This window comes from Haemaphysalis longicornis, unplaced genomic scaffold, assembly GCF_048455015.1.
Source record: "Haemaphysalis longicornis isolate Haplotype H1 unplaced genomic scaffold, Haemaphysalis longicornis Haplotype H1 scaffold_8, whole genome shotgun sequence".
NCBI lineage: Eukaryota > Metazoa > Arthropoda > Arachnida > Ixodida > Ixodidae > Haemaphysalis > Haemaphysalis longicornis.
In genome coordinates, this window is record NW_027526445.1 from 51,787,312 (window position 1) to 51,810,922 (window position 23,611).

A 23,611-nucleotide genomic window follows, 5' to 3' on the forward strand; every position below is an offset into this window, starting at 1 on the left:
TCAAACCAAGCGTATTCGGAATGGTTCGATTACGCGAGTAAACGTTTTTGAGGACTGGTTCTAAACAACGGAATGAAATTCTAGACGAGACATCACAACTTAAAAAATAGGCAAATAAAAGTAATCAGCTGTTGCTGGTTACAATTGTGTGCAATAACCACGCATACACACAAGCAAGCACACGCACAGGCGTACACATGCACACATGCACGCACACACGCACGCACACACGCACGCACACACACACACACGCACACACACACACACACACACACACACACACACACACACACACACACACACACACACACACACACAAACACACACACACACACACACACACACACACACACACACACACACACACACACACACACACACACACAAAACAGATTGTTTTCACGAAATAACCGAAGCTATTTCAACGGAACAGGTTCTGTGAAGCAACGAACTGCTCGAAACGAAGCCGTATGCGTACGATAAGGTGCGGTTCCAAATAACTCGTGGAAGCACTTTGCACACATAAGCTAGCAATAAAAAATCCACATACATATTCACGACCTTGGCCGAGCGCTCGGTGCAGAATTCTCGCATATACGTCCGAGCCGCACACACCAACGTGTACGAACCCCCCCCCCCTCCCCCCCCACCCCCACCCCCCACACACACATATATGCAGGCCCATACATAGGCGCGCGCGCTGCAGTTGTAAGAATCCCAACCTCCCGTAGGGGCAGCCACGATACTCACCTGCCTTTTCTACCTGTTCCGAGCACGCGGCCCTGGGAAGGCGATACCGTACGCGGACAACTTCCAGTATTAACCACCGAGGCAGAGCAGGCTTACGAGCTCGGCCCAGTCGTATATAGGCAGAAGACGACCACAACCCTGGCTCGGCAAACACTGGCGGGAGCGTATACGCCCGTTTGAAGCTTGGAGAAGTCGTATATATGGAGGCCTTGGTCGCAGAAGCGCGCCGTGAGTTCTCGGAGCTGCCCGTTACGACTGCAGGCAGTACATGAAACGAGCTCGCCAACATTTTTACGATGTCGGCACGTGGTTGGACCTCCGTAAGTTGCGCGTATAGCTTTCCACGGGAGAATGCGTGCGGTTGATTACTCGCGTATTATGCATATGCCGGCTTGTCTGTGGGAGGAGGGTCGTATAGCGTTGTTTTGTTTCGTTTACGCGCATATATATACTCGCGCAGATATGTAGCGCGTGGCAGCAAGTGCAGTTTTGTGCAGTGCGGCTTGAATGAAACCTGGTGTAGCTGACCGCATGGGACCTGAATTTGCAACTTATACAATCGCGCCAAAATATTCCGGCAGTCATGTGTGATTTTCAAAAAGCACAAGGCATATTTCCTTTTATCGCAATTTGGCCATTTTTTTACTTTCATTGTTATTTCGGGATATATCGGGAGTATTCAGTGTCGTCATTACCATGCATCGCGAGGAGCAATCGGGAGTTGTGGAAACCGATGAATCGGCGATGCGGCGAATTCTTCTCTCAGATGTATTCGTTGCATAAACGGCTTCGGAGATGAGGCGCAATGACGGAATTAAGTAACGAGTGCTTAGTCCGTTTCGTGCTTCACTGACATTCACCAGTAGGCATACGAATAAACGCGTAGTTGTTTGTAGTTTTGTTGTTTCTAGTTGTATTGTTTGCAGTGTTTGCAGTTTCTGAGCGCGAAATCTGGTGTCTCCACTTGTAAATATTGCGGCCGAATTCGAAGCAAGCCTTTCACTCCTTCGCATCAAGAGCGGGAGTTCAGTCACTCTAAGGCACTATGAGTTTTTGTTGAGGTATGAAAATGAAATCAAATCGAAGAGCTTTGTAGGTCTTTCTGCCCCTGAGGTTGTTTACTGCCTGCAGTTTGATGCCAAGTAGGTTCCAATCATCTGCAAAAGCAAGTATTACTAGTTCTCTATGGAATAGCATAAAGAACTCATTAAAATGTTATAAAAGATGTATCAAGATTACTAGCGGAAAAATGTTTTGGTCCGCAAAATCTTGCTCCATGTGACACCTTGTAAACTTTTCGAGAAGCTAGGTGAAGCATAGTGGGCCTGGGGCTTTGCAGAAGGAATCGTGGCAGGGGAAGATGCAAGGCGGGGGAGGGTAATTTAACGCGAGTACTAACGTGAAGTCGAACTAAAAAGTGACCACAGACGTAAAAAAGAGGGAGTGGTTTTCAGTGTAACAGGCACAAACGATATGAACAACCCACAAGGATTTACTCGCAGAAAAAAAAAACAAAGATAAATCAAGCAATTGGATTTTCATGTTGTTTATTAGTACATTACTGAAATTATTCGGATGGCCGAGACAATACAGGTACGTCACAGTGCATACTGCTGCAGGGGAACTAATTATCAGTACTTGGCACCATTCGTTTCAGGAAGTGTCTCTGATCATTGCCTGTTTTGTGGGCGGGCGGGGCTTATCATTGCGTGCCTTTCTTCTTCGCGCTAGACGAACTGGCACAGCTCATCTACTATGAATGGTATACCTGTGAACCAACAGCTTTTTGCTTCCTGCTACCAAGACAAAACTGATTGCTGGTTCCATGAGAGGCAGAGATGCGTACTGAGGTGTAGAATACAAAGTGACATGTTTTCAACACTTAATGAGCGCTAAAGCAAGAAGTTGCTAAATAAACACTGTAACTGAACGTATGATTTGCGCATTGCTTCTACTTGGTGGTGCGAAAATTCGAGATGGTAAACCCGACGGCCAAATGACGCGCTTCGAACTCGAAATTAAACAATGTTGGCTGCTCTGGAATTCCGCTAGTACACTTTTCCCAAGTTCTGTAAGCGAGCCTCCTTGTTCTTGGGGTTCACTTTATGCAAAAGTTTACTGAGGCATGTTGTTGTGATTACAAATAAGTGTCAGTACAGCTCAAAGGAACGTTGTTGGACGATTAACAAGTGAGGCCCAATAAAACTAGGTGGGTTCTTACAACATTGTCTGCAGCCTGGCCGTACATACAAAAAACCTATACCATTTGCCTTTCCTGTGTCGGGATTCCCCTTGCACCAATAAAGTTGAAGCCGATGGTGAATTTCTCTGCCGTTCTGTTCGCTCGTTTCGCTGCGTTCTGCCGCTCCTTTAGTCCCCCTTTGGTGCACTTGCCTGGACGGCGACTGCTCACTACTTCCGAGCTTCAGTACGCGCTATCGAACGTTTTGAGCTATGGAACGACACGTGGGTAATGAGGCGTTACATGGCTTCCGACGGCGACGACGGAATTTTCTCTCAATGGGCCATGCCATGGTTTCGCATTAGAACGACGCCTGCGAGCACTCATCACTCACTCAGCATTTCACTGAGCTTGTTCTGGATACTTGTGACACCATGTTCTCTCTCCCAAGCCTGGCCTCCAACCTTCAGGTGCCGCTTCGGCGCCCTCTTTCATAGTGCCATATGGGACGACGTCATTCGTGCACGTAGGCACGAAGAAAGACACCTCAAACCTGTTCACTGGTATAACCTATATCACCGCTCTGTAATGAAGTTGGGTCAGCGAAGAGTTTTAACTAGTTTTGACGGATTCCAACTTGCAATTACGCACATGCAGTCATGGACAACTGAAATGTGAACACCGAAATATAAGCCGGAACATACAAAATCAAAGAATACGGATACTGGAGATCCGAAATCGGCCAGGTAGTGGTATATTTAAGAAAAAAACACATTTCCGAACATTGTTATAGTAAATCCACGCGACGAATTCACCTGCGCCGAAAGAAATCGTGCTATGTTTGTGTTCTGGTAGTCATTTGTGTGTTCTCGTTTCATTTTACCATGACCGTACGTTCGTTTTGTCAGTCAGATACAGTTTCTTACCAATTTAGTGCTTCACATAGAGAATCAAGACCAAGAACAGTTCTTGGTCTTCAAAAGAAATTCAGCTGTTTGATACCACAAGTCTTTCTATATCGAGTTTAAGTTAAATTCTGTTTTTAGTTCAGTCTTTTGGTTATTCAGTTAAACTTTCTTTCTTTTTTTAAAAATGCATCGTTGCAATTTAATGGTTACTTTCCAAACGTAAAGACTATCTCCATCGCAATACGCAATCGCGAGTGCGCAATTATACGATGGATTTACAGGTAAATACATTGAGGGCTTGCGACTATGGGCCACGAATGGCTACTACTATACATTAAATAATGATATAACTAAATTATGGGCATTAGAAAATGAATCCCCGCTGTTATTGAAACACAGCACTTTTCCCAACCTGAAACCTGAAATTCAGAAATTTCTTAGGCCTGCACGTACCATGATATGACACAGCGCAAGGTGTGTCATATCATGCTGCACTGCACTTCATCATATCATGCTGCACAGCTGCACTGAAGAATGAAAACAACCTCGCAAAATGACTTTCTGGCAATCAAGATTGTAATATTGACGTCCGTAGTCACGATTGCATCCCTTGAAACAAGCCTTAAGTTCCAATACACCCTCAACGTTTTCAAAAGCCTTATACATCCCGCCTAAGTGCCTTGAGGCGCTGCTCACTTCGGCTTCGACCTTGGCTCAGGCTTCGACTAATGCTGCACGCTACTGCACACATGACCCTTCTGCGCACTATACCTTCTGCTCCATGGAGAGCCTGCACGTATTATAGCAGTAGTCCGCAATGGGTTTTACGGCTGGCGCTTGGCGGGGCAGACGTGAAACGCGTACGCACGTGTATTCACGATGCGAGCGACGCAGGGTGGCCGTCATTTACGCGCGTATGCGGAGAGCGACCAGGTTTGGCCGTGCACCACTATAACCTGTTGGGAGGATACCTTTCACCTTTCCGCTTTGTACGTATGTTTTTTTCAAGTAAGGGCCTTTCGAGTTACTGGCTCTCTCGCTTCTATAGAATGCGAACTGGCTTACGGTGTATTACACGCCCGCGTACGGAGCGGAGGAGGCTGAAGTGGGTTCGTAAAACGGACAAAAAGTATTCAAAGAACAAAAATCTGAAGAGGTCACGACACCTGCTGCGGTAGGTCGTCGGCTCGCTTAGACAACTTTCAAGGTACTTTTAGCCCTGTTTACGTGTTGTGGGGCCGCTGGCATGCGCTGTGAAGACTGCTAGCTGTAAAACTGTCTGGTGTATGTTAATTGAGCACTCAAAAACTGAAAAACTAACAAAACTGTAGAAAAATTCAAACTCTTTTCGCATTCATTTGCATCTAAAGACCGTTCCCATCAGGCTGATGGTGCTGTGAATTGTTCGCGCGAGACGGGTGACTTTTTACAGGCAAATATCACATCGGTGTCGTTTCCTTACAGTACGTAACCCAATTAATGTATGAGAAACTGTGAAAAAAGTGCCCCTTATGGTGGGTATCCAACTATGGATTTTCAAAAAAAGAAAGCAACCAAAAGAAACCCTGACGTCACACTTGTGAACCACGTCGCGAACAAGTTTCAAGCTGTAAAGAGCTAAACCAGCATTTAATTTGTTTATGTTACATACCCTTAAGTGCTTATTAATTGTACAGGGGAATGGGCTACATAGAAAAAGGCAGAAAAACTAGCTCACATAAATGCGGTACAAAGAAGCGCCAAGGAAATTTGGCTGACATGTTACACTGACCATATAAATATGTGCAAAACGGCCTTATTAAAAATAGGCTCACAGTAACAGCAGAAACGGCGCATACGTAGAGACAAAAATTTAACCGGGCAATCAATCATGCGTCATAATCACCGAGGAAAAAAACACAATTAGACAAAAAAGAGAAAATACCGATATTTTAGCAATACAGTAGCCGAGTAGCCGATCGTTTTTTCGGACACCAAAAATCCAGACTTGCTGGATATTCTGGACTTCCCCGCAGAACCGCCAGTCGTCTCATAGTAGTAATGTATATGAACAACGGTTATTCCGCACGTGATGCCCGAAGTTCGATTTTCGAGACAAAATTTCCCGCGGCAGGACATGGTTAATCTCCATGAGTCCTATGACGATGCCTGTTTCAACCCTAAGACACCTGGCGAGCTTCGGATCGGATGTGGATTGTCTTCACTCCCACTGGGTTAACAAACTTTGATCTGCGAGGTCATAATTTTGCATGTATTCTGTGGCGGAAGCAATCATGAAAGCCGAAAACGGGTCAGAGGTGGCTCCTTTTTTTAGGCACTCTTTTTTTAGGGACCAAGTGACGCTGAGTACAGGCAGCATCTTCGTGAGGTTTTTCATGTGGAGCGCGTCCTGCACGCTGTAGTTTTAGTTGATCGGTAGCCATTCTGGGGTTCACCCCATCGCCTGTGCACTGTGCGTACGATAACAAAGATTTTTATGTTTACAAGAAAAATGTGACGCTTGCAAAGATGCAAGAACATGTTCTCCTCAAGCAAACGCATTCCTCCATCGTGTTCTAATACGATAGAGGAATTTAAGGCAATAAAGTATTCGCGACTTCTTCAGCCCTGTTTAAGTGAAATAAACCTCGTTTTTGCGCCTCGCGGATTTTCCCGACTGGTCTTTTATTCGGACTATTTTTCGTTCCCCTCCAGGACGAAAAAATTGGTCGGCTACTGCATATATTTTGATTACATAAGCACCTCCATTACGAAAATCTGTCGCCGCCGCTAAGCCAGTCGGCGAACTCTTCCCTCCAATAGTATGAGCGTTAAAAGAGTTAGGTTACCTTCACCGTAGACTGAGTAACACTATCAAATACCGTAAATTAATGCTATAAAAGTTCCTCATACGGTCACTTCTCGAATATGCCTCTTACAAACAAGCGGAGATCAATCACATTGAGGGGATTCACGAGAATGCTTTACGATTTATTTGTCACCTCTAAGACCTTTTTTCCGTGTATTCAACACTGCCTGCTTTAAATTTGGCACCACTCTAAGCGCGCAGGCGCTCCAGGCTCTGGAACTTATGCACTGCTTCATAAATGGCTCCCATCGCCTTTCTCTGGATGCCGGTGCCATTTTCAGCGAACCCCGTTCCACTAGAAGCCAGTCCAAGTTAAACCCGGCCCCCACTCCCTTCGCACCGACACCCTCAAATACAGCTTTTTTCCACGTGTCGTGGAAGAACGAAGCCTTTTTCCCGACTCCTCCCGCTCTGTTTCTCTTCCTGCATTCCTATCCGACATTTCCTCGTCTAAAAAGACCCATCAATATGTCCAAGCATATACAACGCGTGTCCATTAAAGTGCAAATTTCGAGAGTTTTTTTGCTTTCCTTCTGGTGCTTTTGTTGGATGATGATGGTCTGCGTTGTTTCCCGTTCTTCCTTTCTTCCATGTCCAGCTATTTGTATCCAGTGATGTTCTGGCTGTATGGTTTATCTACTCCACCTCTGCGAAAGCCCCATGAAGCTGGAATATCTACAAATAAATAAATAAATAAATAAATAAATAAATAAATAAATAAATAAATAAATAAAGACTCGGGATGTTCCTAGTGATAACGCATGCGGTAGACACCATGACATGGCTTCTAAAAAGAAGGTAGTAGTGTGCCAACGACACATCGCTAAGTTTTCATAGCAGTGAGGTGGTTTTTTTTTTAACTTTTAAAATCTGGACATAATTATTTTGATAAAAACTACATGTCCTTTTGTGAAATGAATACAGTTGGGAGTAAGCGTTATTTATATAGCCCTGTCTCTTCTTCATTGACACTGTGTGCATTCTTCGCGGTTTTTTTTTATAATGACTCCCTCGATGTTGTTTAAGTGTGGCATGGTTCATTCAGGTACTTTTATCCCAATGTGGGCAAAGTATTGCTCAGAAAACGACCAATCGTTTTCAACAGTTGATCATCAGCAACGTGGTGGACTGGTATTTGGAAAAAAAAAATGAAAGAAGAAAACAGGTAGGTGCTGCTTGCCTAAGCTGCAGCTTCAAGTGCAGCTTCAATGTGCAGCTTTTTTGATTAAAGGTTGGAACTTTTTGTACGCCATGTGTCAAGAAACACAAGGTGACGAAGCTTGTTGTTCTGAGACTTGTGAAATACCTTCTAAAAAGAATACCATGAATGTGTTCGCGAAAAAATGAAGTTCATTTCCTTCCTTCCTTTCCTGTTTTTGTTCTTGATTCCTGGTATAGATGTCAATATTTTTTTTCTGTACACTTGTAAGCTACAGGCTACGCGAGCTACTGCGATCTGGCTGCGGCTCTGTATGCATTCCTGCTTTTTTTATGCTTCGCGAGAACGCCTTTATAACGTTAATAAGACTAATTTCCCTGTAGCGAGTAGCGTGCGCCTGTCATGCCAGCCTTAATAAGCATAAAGCCCCTGGAGAAGCATTCGCTAAGTGAACGCGGAAAATTGCACCCGGATGGCGGAAAAAGATTTCATGCAGAGCAAAGAAATAAACCCACACGGAGCTCAACAGTGCGCGTATACACGCCACGCGAGCGGCGGAGACAATTCCACCCCGTCATGTGCTTGCATGCATAGAACGTCTGATTCGTTATCTCTAGCACCGCCTCCATTATTCTCGTTAGCACAAGCGACTCGCTGTTCGCAGTGAAACAGACGGAATAAGGAATATAGTGCATAATTTGAAAGCAGACGGAGAGCGTGAACGAACCTAAGAATACGACGACGACGAAGAAAGAAGTCGCGTTTCTACACGGCACAGCCTTCGTTGTGTGTAAGTACCGTAGGCGTAACGAAAACACCCGTGGCCTGTCTCTCGAAACGGTGCATGCGTGGCAGTCCTCGTTCTGTCGCGTGTGCTAGTTCGCGGTTGGATTGGCTCGGCTTCTTGAGGGCTCTCTTCTGCTCCTTCTCCCTGTGTTTCCCTTGGCGGCAAGTTTGCTCAGTCGAGAAGAATGACTGTCATTACGGCTCGGCATATGGCAGACGAGGCTGTTTTGTACGCAATTTGCGTATAAAAGAACGCAGCAACGCTCCTCTCAAGACAAGTATATGGCAGAGGCACTACTGCTTGATGACAGCGAAGGAAAGAAAGGCAAGCAGTAAAGACGAGCCAGATGCTCTCGGCAGACGTCCAAGTAGCTCTTTTTATGCGCGTCCTCTGAGGGCCATATATTCTGCTGCAGAAACTTTCCGGGCATAATGAGCCCGGATGAAGACGTTGTATGCAGCATCCCGTGCATACGTAAGGAGACGCAAGAAAGAATAGGGGAGGCAGCGGTCTAGTCGGGAGGTTCATTTGCGTGGGGCTGGAGGAGCGAAGGTTTGGACGGGGCTGACTTTCGTCTCGCTTCGTAGCCACGGCTATCTTCTCTTCTACGGCTAATGTTTGGAGCACGCTACGGAGTCTGCGTCAGATTCCGACGGGCGGTGATTGATGGCGTTGTTGGCTGCTCAGTCAAACGATGCCGTAGAGAAAGGCAGGCAGCGGGCAGCGCGTGTCGAGCATTCGAGGGAGCAGAGCTTCCGCGTGTTGAGAAGACCAAGAGCGGTTCCACCTGGCGTGTATGATTTGTGGTTGAAGATTCGTGCGACTGCATCTTAACACCCTCCCCCCATCCTCCACACAAAAAACTACCATAGCGTTCGGCACCTAACAGCAATCATATTTAACCTCTGGCACGCACTGACCTCATATGCAGAGTTTGTTTATATGTTGGCGTTTGTTAGTACGTTCTGCGGAGGCAAACCTCCATTAGAGGAAACAGTAACTCAGTCACTGACCAAGCCGAAAACAAGAAGTAAAAGCCGTCTTTTACTCTGGTTTTGACTTGCTAAGTGACAGCATTGGTGTTTTTTATGCACTGGCTGACCAGAGGAACTTTAGACGAATCCTTGAAGATTTGTGCGCTTCGTGTCGTCATCTTTGCTAAGTTCAACAAATGTAGCCAACCAAATATTTTACATTTTTTTCTGATCGCGAGGAAAAGAAAGAAATACCACAATACATTAGAGTAAATGGAAACTTAAAATTGGAGCTAAAATGTTTTATGTCGTTTCCGCTACGATAGTTTCCCCTGTCCAAAAAATTGGCCGCGTATCTGCTCCTTTCGTTGTAAATGTCGACAAAAGACGATAGTCTTTATTGACTTTTGCCAAGTAAATGCCTCCCTTCGCTTTCCCGCTCACCTATCATGTTGTTCCTCTTGCGTTGCGCTCCTTCCAAGGTAAAGACGCCAAAGGTTTGCTTAAATCATTTTAGATTTACCGCGTTCCACAGCTCTAGGCCGGGTGTCTCGATGCCAACGCTGCCGTACGGCGGAGACGCGCGTGCATCGAGGCGCCCGACTTCAACGTTGATAGAACCGCATTGCCCTACCGCACGTGCGTTCCAGGCAGAACGTAGAACGTATCTAGTGGAACCTTTCGTAACTGTTGCCGGTTGATTTCTTAAAATGGCGCCAGAAGCTATATTGGCGCGGGCGACTGCAGGTGACGGAGGAGTGATTTTTTTTTCTGCAGTTCGTAAAGTATTTAATTTCGCAAAAATCAAGCATGTATTATTTTTTTATAAAGGAACACTGCAAATATCACTTCTGTGTTAATTTGTTGTCTGATACTAGCGTAATGTCTTGTTCTTCTTCAGCAATGTTGACAAGCATGAACATTACACCGAAGACTATTGCGCAGACAGACCAAAATTTCTGGGTTTAAGTACCCCAAGAAAGACTATCGTCTTTAAAAACTTTAATGCATACACAATGCACATAGCGAAGGTTTTCTGACCCAAAAAAAACCATGTCGTCATTACTGACTGAGCACAGCTGATTGCATGTAGTTATTCAACGAACATTTCTCTGATGTCATACCTGGAAGCACGCTTTAGTCTGTGTGAACAATTCGGAGTTTCGTTACGCTTTTTTCATGCAGCGACACTGCTCACAAAAAAATAAATGAATGAAAAGCAGAACAGTCGCAAGCGATTCCTCCAGGGGTTGCACAGATAAGGAAAGCATCGGTTTGCTCAATCGCGTAAACATTTCCACCGTGGGTGACCGCTTGTCTCGTTCGATAAAGTCCGCCTGTATGGTTTTTTCACGGGAAGATAAGGAAGAGAATAAGAATGGGCGGGCAGGGGTGTGGACAAATCTGGCCGTTTAGGACCATCCCCGTTAGCATTATGTACTGGTTCGCTGAGAACACTCCTTGCGGAACTCCTTAGGGGACTCATTAAACGTTTATTTCTATGTCTCGTTAAGGGGCTTCGTTGTTCGGCCTCAGTGCCTAGGGGTACAATGGTGAGTTTTCAAGCTAGGTATCGAGCATCACTTCTTTTAAATTTTATTCGCAACAGAAGCGATTTTTTCTGAGATATATGGTCTATTAATGGTCAGTTCTACGCAGCCTTGTGCGAAATAAGGGTATTCCACAGACCACACCTTCTTGGTCGATTGATCCTACCGACCTGTTCATTCGTTATTCAATTCTTCTGGCACGACGCAAAAAAGGCGAACGTGAGGCCAGGTTTGTCAAGTACGCGGGCGGGCAGCCTAAGCTGGCTTTCTCATGGCCGACCTGGAAATAGTGTAAATCTTCCGTGGTTCATGTCTCATGTCCTGCCGTCACGAACATCTTACGCTGCCAGCAGAACACGGTTCGTGGTGTCAGGACACGAACAATGGAAGATGTGAACGGCATATTTACAATATCGACAAGGCGTTCAAGACCGCGCCAGCAAGCTTGCGCCCATACCCACAGCTTCCTCTTCGTCGGACGGTGGGCACATGTTGTTGAGCAGCACCTCTCTTTGTCGTCTTCTCGTTACAATATTGCTTCGGTAAACCCGCTAATTTCCCCAACATGAACTTACTTAGGTGCATGCCTGGACCGAGAAAATGCGGACGTGTTCGGAAGTATAGAAAACAGTCGACTGGGTGGACTCGATGGCAGCAGTATACAAGGGTGTTTGTGAGTCAGGTGCTAGGCAGAACGAGGCTCCAGCAGCGGTTCTCCTGAAATAGGCACTGTTGGCCGCCTCTTCGAAGTCTCTCTTTGGCACTAAACGGGGCTCTGAAGACAAAGTACGAGTTTGGTTTATTAAAAAGGATGCTTCGTCCCAAAAACAATGACACCAATTTCTTTGCAAGCTTCAACAAATAATGGAGGTTTTAAGGAAAACATATTAAGCAGGGGTGCTTCTTCAGCCGCTTTCGGCTGATTGCGCTGTGACGTCACGCAATCTTGTTTGTGCGATTGCCCACAGCTGACATAGGCCATTTCCGAGGAGCATGAAGGTTTCTAGTTACGTTTAATCACATCACTTCAATGCCAGAATGCAGTTAACACATCGACAACTATGTCGTCTAGGCTGCGAGAGGTGGCTTCTTTGAACCCCACCTCCGGCTACCCACCGGTTAACTAGGGGGACAGGTGTTCCCCCGACCGTCGTTGGCCGGGCTTTCCCAGGGGAGCTAACGCTTGGAAGAGGCCATCCGAGCATCGCACGTGGTTGCGTTGAAGCTCTTCTTCCAGTGGTGCCACTTGAAGCCATTCATTGACGTCCTTCAATGATGCGAAGCGTTCCTAATCTCACCTATGTTTTTAGTTCTGGCCATACATATTACACCACACCTATCAATATAACGTCCCTGTAGCGAAAAATTCTCAAGTTATTTTGTAATATTACTTCCGTTTTTTTTTTAAGTTAAATATATCTTTTTTGGTTCCAAGGAAGCAGAGTAAGTTAGCGAACTCTATATATAGTTTTTTTTCAAACTGAAGAAAGTTGTACATCGTCTTCACGGCTGCTTTAAAGGAGCCATGAAGAGAAAATACAACTCCGTTTAATTTGAAAGAACTAGAATAATCTATCTCACTCATCTCTAGTACAACCACAAAAGATGTTTTTTTAACGAAAAAAATCACGCCATATCCACGGAATGAATGATGATAAGTGGGGCGAAGCTCGAGAGGGGGAGATCATCGGTAACCGTAACTCTCCCGTGAAAGTTCGCCCATTACATCATTAAGAAATACGTAAGACTGCGTGCGTACATTGTACAAATCAACTTTTATTTTCGGAGTCAATGCTCCCAGGCCCAGACCTGGTGAAAGACCCCGCGTCATCGAGGACTACCCCGCACCTCACCACAATTTGTCACGTAGGATGGGACACAACGGTAAAGAAATAACTTTTATTTAGGGCGAACTTGTGCCCGAACAAGACGAGAGGAAACGAGCAAAGGTCCTTGCGTCTCGTTCGATCTCCGAGAACGACTGCCTGCGTTCGTGGCGTGATCTCTTGCGTGATCTCCCCCTCGCAGTGCACGTGCGCTCGCGCCTCCGTTGGCGAACACAGACAAGCTCGCGCTCCCGGTGCCGAGTTTGCGCTGCCAGTTGCAGCCGGTTCTTGCGCGTGCAACGCGGCCCACTTTGCGACATCTCCGAAAGCATGCGGCGGTCACGTACCACGAGACACAAGGGATGGACAGACCCGTGGCATTAGGAGCTTCGCCCCTAAAAAAAGCAAGAATTATTTAAAATCTTTCAAATTTTGCGCCACAGTGACGTGAAATGAGTAAGAATGATGTCATACAGGCCAACAATAAAACGTAATTTTTAGTGCGTTAACTGCACGTCAACATTCAAGTGATGCGGTCAAATAAAACTAGAGGCCCCATTACAGATGTCCAGTCATGTGTCGTCGCGACAGGTGAGTTATGCGGCCGCCAATCGCACAAACAAGGTTCCGTGACGTCACAGAAAAGTTGCGGGAACTTGGCTAGGGGGTCGCGACTGCTTCACACGTTTTCTTTAATACCTCCGTTATTTGTTCGAAGATTGCGATGATATTGGTATCATTGCTATCGGGACTAAGTAGTCTTTCTAATAAACGCAACTTGTATTTTGTCTTCATGGCTCCTTTAAGCGAGGCGGACGGCATCGGGGCTAAGCAGTTCTCAGTGACGCTCTTTCGGGGCCAGTGAGTGCCAGCCCATTTTTAACACCGAAGCTGTTTAGCAAATCTATAAAGTTTGGTGTACGCAGTTACAAATAAAAAGAAAAAGCCCAGCGCACGTGATCGCGAGTACGGGACCGCATACCTCACGCCGATCGCCCGGCAGTTGAAAACCCAAGAAATTACCGAGCGCTGGCATGCGTGTGCCTCGCGGCGACCGCTCATCGTCCCTGGCGCACGTTCGTCAAGCCAGGCCCACCCACTTAGGAAACTAACGAAGATTTGCCAAAAAATTGTCTCCAATCCACGCTGTCAAGGTGGTTGGAATGCAAAGCTTTAAACGACACCCACAACAATTGCCCACGCGACGTCGCTTGAATTCACGCACGTGGCTCTACAAAGAGTGAAGCCAGAGACTCTCCCACCCGTTATCTGGAATTCGCAGGGGCGGGAGTCCCGAACGCAGAAGCATCAGCCGCGGCCGGGCTAGAATGGACACCGCCGTTGTTGCCCGGACGTGCATCGGTAGAAAGAAAACTTCGAAGAGCGTCATTCGAAGGGTGAGACAGCGGGACCTAGCCATCCTGATGTGCTAGCTCGGGGCTACTCCACCATGCGACACAAGCACGGACACCGAAACAATTCGGCATGTGAGCTTAGTGATTCCCATTTATACCGATTTAAACTAGGTAGTTTAGTAAGTTTGAGCATTGCGAGAAAGCTAAGGGAACTTTTATGATAGCTAGTTATAAGAACCAGTTGCCCCTTTCGCCTTTTGTAAAACCTCCTAAAACGCAACTGAATAGGTGTTTGCCAATTTAGAAAACGGATTCCCATTCGAGGCAAGCAGTGCGCAAAAGGTTGCGTTTCTCTTGCGGCCGAGATGTATACATGTGGTCTCTACATTTCGCTTTCCCGCCCTGCAAAACCAATCCTTCACAAATCTTTGCCGTACGACCACTTAATTCTGTCAGGTGCGGGTTACCCAGGAGGTGCTGTCGAACAAGTTAATCAAGCCTGGCGAAGGAAGCGTGCAATGGACGCGAAGCTGCGTCATAACAGGTCCAAAACGACCGTCGCTAAAGAAGACGACAAAGCCGTCCTGCCAACGCGCCCACAGGCGTGAGAAGGCACCTGCGCGCGAGGAACTAGGGGTAACCATTCGCTGCGCTATCTGATTGATTGTAGGGTTTAACGCGCCGACGCAACGCAGGCGATGAGGCGCGCCGTAGTGGAGGGCTCCGGATTAATTTTGACCACCTGGGGATCTTTAACGTGCGCCGAAATCTCGAACACACGGGCGTTTTTGCTTTTCGCCTCCATCAGAAAAGCGGCCGCCGCGGCCGGGAATCGAACCCGCGACCTCATGCTCAGCAGCGCAACGCCTTAGCCACTGAGTCGCTGCGCCATCTACACTGTGCTCCATGAATGCAAAACCACCATTCCCCGCCCCAGCCGCTTTGGAAGTTTCTTGTCGCGCAAGCCACGAAGGAAGCGTTGGCTGGTAGAGGTAGAAAGCTTTGCCTTAAAAAATACTTCAGCATTCGCTGTAACCGTGGCAGCACTTGCTCGGAACGAAAAAAGCATTTCATGGCGTACATCCCTCCAAAATGATGTCCAATTATTATCCCTTCCAAAAAAATGAAGAAAACTCGCAATTATAGCAACAACTATGGCCGTTGCGGCAGTGAAGAAGAAGCAAATCGGCTGCAATCATGGACTTAAACCGTCGTGATGATCGGGATGGTTGCGTACAGTTTCGCCCCCTTCAAGTCTTACACGTTAGTAAAGCTTCCTTCTTTCTTTTCTTTCAGAGCTATAACGTCTGTTTTACCGCACAGAAATTAAGCGCCCGCTACTGTGGTGCAAAGTAGCCGTTGGTATCGTTATTGGACGAAAAAAGGGAGAACCCAATACAAAGAAAATAGAGGAGGAAAGTGTGGCGAAAGTGTGCGAGGATTGGTATGCGGAAGCGGTGTGAGACAGCGATTTATATCGAAAGTGGCGGGGAGACAGGGAGATATGCTGGGTAGTGGCGACGCGCTGCGAGATGGAACGCGTGCCGTCCTGTGCTCAACGATAACGCGTCCACCTCCTGAGAGAGAGAGAGAGAGAAAACTTTTATTTGAACCATGGTTACTGAGGGTTGGTGGCGGCTGGGCGGAGGCCAGCCGCGACTTCGGTAGCTCTGCGTACCAGGGCCTCTTGAATCTCCTGGCTAGAGCTACCCAACGCCTCTCTCCATAGCTCGCTGCTGGAGATTTGAGGGAAGGGGTCGTAAGGGCAAGCCCACATGGAATGCTCCAGAGTGGCACGTTGGCCGCATTGGGGACAGTTGGGAGACGGGAATGATGAGGGGTGGATGTGGTGCAGACGAGCTCTGCATGGGAAAGAGTCTGTCTGCAAGAGTCTCCTGAGGCGCAGTTTGCGGTTCCTTCCGGAGACGCAGATTGCGATCACTTTCTGAGACGCAGTTCGCGCCGCTGACGCAGAGGCTTACTATCGCTAGAATTTGCGCGGGAGGTTCAAACATGGTTTACAGCATTCTCGGCGCCAGCGACACGCTTCGAGAAAACGGCAGAGTAGCTTGCGCCGGCGTGCGTTCGCTCATCAAGCGATCACTTCGTGAGGCGCAGCAGCTATGCGGCGTGACCGAGAGAATGCAGTTCGTGCTGCGCAGAAATTTCGCATTAGGGAGTATAGTAAACGTCAGCCATTTTTGTAGCAGTCTTAACCAGATGATATAAGCTTACAATCTGTCTCAGCAAAAGTAATGAAACATGTAATTTTTTTATAAAGCTGACGCGGCCAATCTTCGGGTATGAACATTTATTTGTTTTGCCTGAAATGTGTCCAAGCTGTCTTTCTCCCTACTCAATGTTCGCGAGCAAGAACCTATGGCAGGGCGGCTAGGAGTCGGGAAAGTTGATGGGCCATATACGACGCCTGTTCGTAGGCCCTATTGAAGGAGAATCGTAGTTTTCAACAGTGAGCTGAAATCGATGTTCAAGAAAGCGACCCCCCCACACACAAAAAAAATGATGCAATAAAACCCACGCAAAATTTTAAGCGCCAAAACATGCTTCCATGCGGGAAGATGTAATTCTCACCTAATATAATCACCTACCAAGCCCTTTTTGGACAATGTCCGATGAGGATAAGAGTTAAAAATCAACAACCACAATGTGCCAGGGTGGGAAGTGCAGTTCTTCAAAAAAACCGCTGGACAGCTCTCCCGCAGACCCCTAACACTAATTCTGCTGGAGTTACCTCTTTTACAGTATCCCTTAATCTAGAAAGAAGCCAGCAGGAAGGGACTGAATCACCCTACTGCGGCATCATTTGTTCGGGAAAGTAACTACATGCCACACGCGATTCGTAATTGTTTTTCCAAGCCAAGTCAGGCCATCAATCCGAAGGGGGCCATGGCAGGAGTCAGCCGGAATCGCTCATTTATCGCGAGCATGTTTGGGAGAAGAAAAAAAAAAACGAAGTAAGACCGAGCGGCTTTCACCGCGCCCGTCAGCAACGGCGGCACTGTATTTCAATTTCCACACAGCACCGGCAGATGGCACTCTTTCGCGCCGCACCACTGAGCCGCTCGCTACGCAATCTCCTGTCACCACACTCTCGACTCCACGGTTCGTTCTTCTCCCGGCCTGGCTCTCTCGCGATCCAGGCGAACGCACGCACGGACTGCAATACGGGTGCGAAACCGCGGCATCAGCGGCCGCTAGGAGTGTGGCTCCCTTTTCCACCGTCGCCTCTCGGCCCGGCGCGTCCTCAAACACCATTATCCCGCCTCGCCGAGTGCTCATCGGCCGCGGCCGCGCCATATCAGACCTCTTCACATCAACCACCAACCACCGAACGCCGCGCCACTCGGTGGCTGCGGAACGGAACGTGTTCAATCTATCGTGCGGATACTTTCATCGCGTCCCCTCGCGACCCGCACAAAGGCGGGAAAAGTAAAGAGAGACGAGCGCGGAGAACAGGAGTGAGAGATATCGAAACGGAACACTCCTCTCATCTCTTCCCCTCGAGCGCACCACAGGGGGACTCCTCCCGCGTTATATTCTTGATCGATAGACCACCGACACAAACGCCATACGACCGACCAATCAGGAGACAGAAATACCCCACCCCTCCTTTTTTCCCCCCATTTTTCCCAGCGCTGAATTCCTTTCAACCGAGGTTTCCCACTCGCGTCCCCTTCCCCATACTTCGGGGAGATCGCTACCCTGGTATGGTTGTCTTCGTTGCTTTTCTGTCATTTCCTCCGCACGTCGCACCTCATTTCAAACGCCGCGTGTCGCCGCTGCTGGCGACGATTACAACAGACAGCGGACGCGTCGGTGACAACGGCAGCGACAGACGACACCCGCGTCTCCCGAACTATGCACGGCTCTCCTCGGCTCCCCTTCCATTCTTTCATTCCCCTCATCTTGATTTGAATGCGTGTGCCCTGCCTGAGCGCACGCAGCGTGTGCGCGACGGGAACATCAACGCGTACAATCCACCTCTACGCTAGGAGGGATGAGACGCCGCCTCTGTATCGTTCCCTGCTCCAACTTTATCGTTGTTGCGTTCAATGAGAGCGCGTGAAGTATTCCATCGGGTTTCTGTTCGATGCTATGCATAATTCATGCTAGGCGTGAGCCAGATACTTGCGGTCCCCTCATATAGTATAGCGATCTATAGGAAGCGTCAGATTCGCTTTCGTAACCATCATTATGTCTGCCGTATATGCATATCGGTGACTGTACTGGGCGTGCTAAAGGCTTTACTTACCAGGGGCTGCTCGGCAAAAAAATCATTCTCAACCTCCTGCGTCCCCTTTTGTTAGCACGTTTACACCAAAGGAAATGGACGATTTCGCACTGACATGGCGTTGGGTGTACATGGTTAAATCTTGTAGATGGGGAATCGTGATCGTTTGAGGCGACGATGCCTCTAGGCTTTCAGCTGCTTTTTAATGGAGACTGGCAAATGACCTCAATTGAAACGAAATTAAATTGATTTCATTTGAATCTCACCGCAAAAATACTGGCCTGTTAAGGTAAATGCGACGAAGCTCACCTAAACGTCTCCTTACATTCAAGCGATCTCAAAGCTTGTCTCCCTTAAACCTCGAGCCAACACATGAATAAGTTAACTTTATATACGAAATTGATTCGAAGCTTCGAAGCTGGCTACCACCTCCAAGCGCATGAAACAAAAATTCCTTAACATAAATACCTCAGAAAGTGGAGGGGAAAATAGCCCCGCCGGTAGCGTGGTGGTCATCGCACCAGACCGGTATTCTGGAGGTGGTGGGTTCGGTTCCCACCCGACGGGCATTTTTTCTTCACTTTCTTTCTTTCCAAATTATGTCTGTTTCAATGACTTACCACATTCTCATTTTTGCTTTCCGACGTTTTCTTGATTGTCAATCCTGCTTTCTGTAAATACACACACACACACACACATATATATATATATATATATATATATATGTATATATATATATATATATATATATATATATATATATATATATATATATATATATATATATATATATATATATATATATATATATATATATATATATATATATATATATATATATATATATATATATATATATATATATACGCACACTCCGAACGTATGCTTCAGTGCAAAAGTGGTCGCACAAGCCACAGTAGACAGTGCGCGGAATGCACGGTGGGAAAATCACGTCAAGGTCCCTTTTCCTGTTTTTTTATCTGCATGAGTCGCATATGATGATGCTGCTTTAACATAAATATGCCGCCGTTGGCCATCGGGTCACCTTCCTCTCGAATGCGAAACGTGCAAGTGGCCTGAGCACTTCGATTAAACTTCTGTTTATGCGCAATCTAACAATGGGCGTTTCCTACAAATCATATAAACACATCCACATGCATTCAGAACACACGGCGCTGTGTCAGTAGCTTTCGTAATGAGAAACAAGAAATATTTTCTCTGATTAACAGACCATGGAGAACCCAGCGTTCGAAGCATGAGAGGAGGGTGGTGCTGCATGTCCTCCTAGCTTGCTTTTTTCTTCTTCAATTGCTTGCTTACCGGCAAGTGCCGGTAAACATTTGTCTTCGTGTTATATCTTCCATGTTACGTGCACTATATAACTGGCGTTCTAGCGCGGGGAAAACTGGATAAATTGTATTAATGTCTCCATAGTATGGATCCGCATCGCCTGTCACGTGCCAGCGCAGACCACAAATCTTTTATATCCTTGTTGCCGCATCCGGTGTGTTGGATATTAAAAGACGTGAATGCCAGATTTATAGTGCACTTTAGAAATTCCGAGTATTTTAATTAAAATGCGAATACTCTAGCCATTTTTCTCTATATTCTGCCGATCTCGCACATACTTTAACTGCAACCGCACGCTTAAAGCCTCCTCTTAAATTTTCTATTAGGCATTGTTTGGTACAAAATCTAATGAATATGTTCTACACGTACTTCGCTGCCGTACCAAAAAGGTAAAGCATATTCGGCATGTAGACAAGCTTTACTTTAATATTTCTGTTTATTATCTAAAATCACTGACGGCCCGTCCAAAATTACTGCGCTTACAGTTAATCTTGTCCCCCTCGAAATGTCTTGCGTACCTGGCTGAATTTTAACCGGAAATATGAAATGTTTTCTTGGGCTGTAGTGATGTTTAATTAAGTCTGCAATGTCCACTTTACTCGTTTGGCTGCTGCTTTAATTGTTTATATAGTAGTCATCAGCTTGCAAGAGTTGCATCAAATAGGATTGTGTCAAACATGCACGTGTAAATGCTCCCGGGCTCCGTCTGGTGTTCGGTGTAGCTGGATTGAGGTTGTGCCGCAAAAACAAGAAACAAGAAAGGCGCTCCCGATTAGGGCTAAAGCGGAGACATTAATAGAAGGATAAGCTCAAAAGAATATTAACATACGTTCGGGTAGCCAAGCGATGATTTTTACAGCTTTATTCAGACTTAAGTAAATTTTTATGATTCGCATTATAAATCTGGTTCCCCGTTGTCATTTTTTTCGCCGTCTGGCCCTATAAGTTAGCAGACGAAACGAGCACCGCGTGCCTTTGTTCGTTACCATGATTTTTTTATTAACAACAGTTTGACGCAATGAATTCCCTTGAGACCGGGTAGCTGATAAATATCTTTAAATATACTATAAGCTTATTTAAAAAGACAGACAAAAAGACACGGGCTGAGCACACGGAAACGGTGAAATAAAGGGGTGCCGAAATTAGAAAGGAAAAGGTAGCCTACGCGAATAAGATGATCACGCCTCCATCAACCTGACTTCATTTATAGTGATTCCTACGAATGATATAGTGATATAGGCATCACTCTTAATCTGGTTCCATGTAAGTTCCAGTTAAACGGGGCGATCCACATATTTTTATCTGGATCTAAACGAAGAATAACTGGAACGAGAGATATAAGTGGATCTTATGTGGAACTGTCCATTTGTTTTCTTTAGGTTTGTGGTTATTATGTGGAACCGAATAAATGAGGGGATGCGCTGTCGGCCGTTCCAGTTACTGTTCCACTTATGTCCCAGTAAAAATTTTGGACAGTGCTTTTGTATATTTTTTGCTTGTCTCTTGTTCCACATAACTTGTACGCTGCAGTGAAGTATGCACTGAATCGTGCATTAACTGGAACAATAAACCACATATATATTTGACGCGCTTTGGTGCACAAGCGCACGCACAAGCACTTGCACGCACAAGCCCACAGACATAGATACAGACACGAACGCACACCCGCGCACCCACACATACACACACACATGCATGCAGTCACACACGCACGCACCACATAAAATTTAATAAACTTCGTCGATATCTATGGAACTGTCTTAGGGTAGTTTACTTATATAAGACGGCTAAGACGTATTTTTAGTGACGTTATTTGACAGAAAAAATTATGTCCACTGCTATAACAACACCGTACAAAGCATGAAAGGTGCGAGAAAAGGGTATATTAGCGAAAATAGGAATTCCACAAAACCCCTTTCAGGTTGTCTGCGGCGCTCAGACCGCTTTAGTGAATATGGTCTTTTGCTAATTGCAGACGCGCAGTACGTCTGAAATCACCAATGACTTGAATTTGAGAAGGACCAGATGTCCTCAGGTTCTCCTTCTGCGTTTGGGACAGAGCCGTGGTAGTGCTGAAGAATTCATTGGGCTTTTGTGGATACCTCATAAAGAAATATATATAGTTGTTGAGACTATTGCATGTTCTGCATTTGGTTCACAAAGCGTCGCAGAAACATTTTTTTTTTGCTCAATGTTCAGCCATCAGCTCGCTGTGTTGTAGTACGTGCACAATTTTAAGTGCTTTACAGGAACGTATAAATAGCTATAATCTGCTGTAAAATAGGTACTTAGTCTACGTTATTTATGCCCTGATGCGGCATATACATAGTGTTAACCGACTGTGCCGCATTTTACACTGCACGCAGCATGTCACGCATGCAGTTATATATGCTTGGATGTTCGTTGGAATTTTTCGTCTCGTGCATGCTATTAAGGGTGACTCACCTGATCCAATTCATATGGGACTCACTAATTCATGACGCAAATTCACGAGACTTACTAATTAAAAAGCACCATGTACCGATACAAGAAGTTTTACAAATTCACAGAAATGACACTAACGACCCGGTTTGCTTCTTCTAGAAATACAGTAGACCCTCGTTAAGACGAACTTGGTTAAAACGAACGCTGATTAAGAACCACAACATTTTTCTCTTGTAATGTCCACAATGCAATACACCTCCGCTTAAGACGAATTTCGGATAATTCGAATACGTTTTTATGGCCCCTTCGGGTTCATCTTAACGAGAATCTGTTGTATATCATTTCTTTGCAGAGATAAAAAAATACAAGAAACGCATTTTGGTTTATCCAGTCTTCACTGGAAGGCGCTAGCGGTCTACCATGCGAGAGTTTTATTTCTTTGTTTCAGCAGAGAAGCTACATATATCTAAAATAAGCAAACTCGGCCGTTGTGAATATCGGTATGTATTTGTAAAACTATTCGTATTGGTGCACGATGGTTTTTAAGTCCGTTGGTCATGACGTAGTAAGTCCGATAGGAATGCTAACAGGTGAGTCCCTTTTAATTTCCACAAGCAAAAACAAAAGCCTCTTTGCAGGGAGCGGTTGACTGGGTGAACGGATCTAAACTTGGACAACTAAATATACCACGTGATACCTGCATTATTTTGTATGTATTAATGCTGAAATGACATTGTAATTCCTAATTATGCTGTGCAGTAACGGCAAAAATGCGCAGAGTTAACTTGCTGTTGTTGTGTCTTGTCATAGTAATTGAAGTTCATTTAATGACCCGCCTTCTCCAGCTGCTTCCCCAGTTGCTGTTTTCCTGTAGTATTGGTGTTCAGGAGGGAAAAGGGCTGGGAGACGGGCCGATGTATTATTACTCGCTAATTAGCTGTAAGTAGCTTTATATAACATGGGTATCTAAGAGCGTCGCAGTATATTTTATTGACTACGGAAAGGCTTGTTGTCAAGAAAAGCAGTAAATGAAGCCACGTCCTTTTGCGTTCATTGTAAACAGCAACGCAGGAATTGTCATCCAAAGTTAAGCTCGGATATCGCACGCACTCACGGCCCTCCGCGAGAAACAACTTTAGCCAGTAGTAACGCGCTAACGCGGCTATTATCTGAGCTTTGTTTCAGCCTCAGCGGGCGTAAACGTCCGCTTAGACGCATATGCCCGTTTTCCGAATCAAATAAAATC

General features: G+C 46.0%; 1 long non-coding RNA gene across 1 annotated transcript in view; it reads left to right on the plus strand.

Moving 5' to 3' along the window:
* Nucleotides 1–23,611, plus strand: part of LOC144148661 (uncharacterized) — a 446,918-nt gene that overhangs the window by 283,639 nt on the left and 139,668 nt on the right. The window lies entirely within an intron of this gene.